This window comes from Coregonus clupeaformis, unplaced genomic scaffold (genome assembly GCF_020615455.1).
Source record: "Coregonus clupeaformis isolate EN_2021a unplaced genomic scaffold, ASM2061545v1 scaf1811, whole genome shotgun sequence".
Classification (NCBI taxonomy): Eukaryota; Metazoa; Chordata; class Actinopteri; order Salmoniformes; family Salmonidae; genus Coregonus; species Coregonus clupeaformis.
This window is the reverse complement of record NW_025535265.1, coordinates 82,400-83,466: the sequence shown is the minus strand read 5'-3', so window position 1 is coordinate 83,466 and position 1,067 is coordinate 82,400. Positions and strand designations below refer to the sequence as shown.

At 35.8% G+C, this 1,067-nt stretch overlaps 1 long non-coding RNA gene across 1 annotated transcript; it reads left to right on the top strand.

Annotated features, from left to right (window-relative positions):
• Window positions 1-274: 274 nt before the first annotated feature.
• LOC123487704 lies at window positions 275-866 on the top strand. The gene is made up of 3 exons (XR_006659862.1): window positions 275-333; window positions 413-498; window positions 777-866. It is a non-coding gene; the product is annotated as an uncharacterized LOC123487704 (long non-coding RNA).
• The last annotated feature ends 201 nt before the right edge of the window (window positions 867-1,067 follow it).

The following is a 1,067-nucleotide window of genomic DNA, read 5'->3' as shown; positions in this document are numbered from 1 at the left end:
TTGGTAACTACACTTTAATTGTGGATGCATTGCTTAAGGTATAGTTATGATGCTACAAAAAAAAAACATTTTAATCACTTAATAGTGTTTGTTTAAACCTATTTTATAGGGTAAGGTAGGTGTACACAGTGAAATTATTATATAAATAATGATTTACTTTTGTTTACACAAGCTTTTATCCCTGTTTTTTCTAGCATTTGCAAAGTTTGGTGTCCCAGCTGTAACAGAAGGTGTAAAATTGTTGACAGTTCAGGGACTGAATTGGATGATGATGTTTTGAGGATATTATAAAGGATCCCTCAACTGGGGTGCTAACCATCAAATATGACTCAGGTTTGTTTCAGTTAATTAGACTAATTAATGAATACGTTATTTCTTTGTTTTATGAAGTTCATGGTGTCTATTATTGCAGAAAGCTTCCATCCACAAGTGAGCTTGAAGAACTCTTGCTGGCAGCTGATCCTCCTGAGGATGGCACTGAATTGGATGTTGACTTTGGTAAGATGCTTGTAAGCCTACCTTTTGTGTTGTATTGCAATATCAACATTATGTGTAAACATTTAAATATCAACATAATACTAAGAAGCTGGATCTGTGAAAGATTTACGATACGTTCTGTAGTATATTGAACAAAACTTTTTGAGATTTGACTCAGCCCTGTGGATGTTTTAGTTAGAGAACTTCTTGTGATGTAGAACTGCTGTCTGTCTGGGGGTCTTTTTGTAAAGAAAACAACGTAACTGAAGTGTGTTAACATTGAACTTGTGTTGTTACAGGTTGGGACAGTGATCTGTCATCGGTTTTACTGCTTATACACCTGATTCCACCCTCCGCTCAGGGTCGGAAGAGACCAGGAAAGGTTTCCCATCCCAAGCAGAGAAACATCTTGTGGTATTCAAGAAGGTTTGTATTTTTTCTAATTTGTGGTATGAACACCTAATATTAGGCTACAAGTATTCATTCAATATTCATATTCAATAAGAGTAGTGTATTGGCTCTTTCTGCATATTCTACAACTACTTGGCCATTAACTACAGTTTTCCCTCATTTGTCTTCGCAGACCGGAA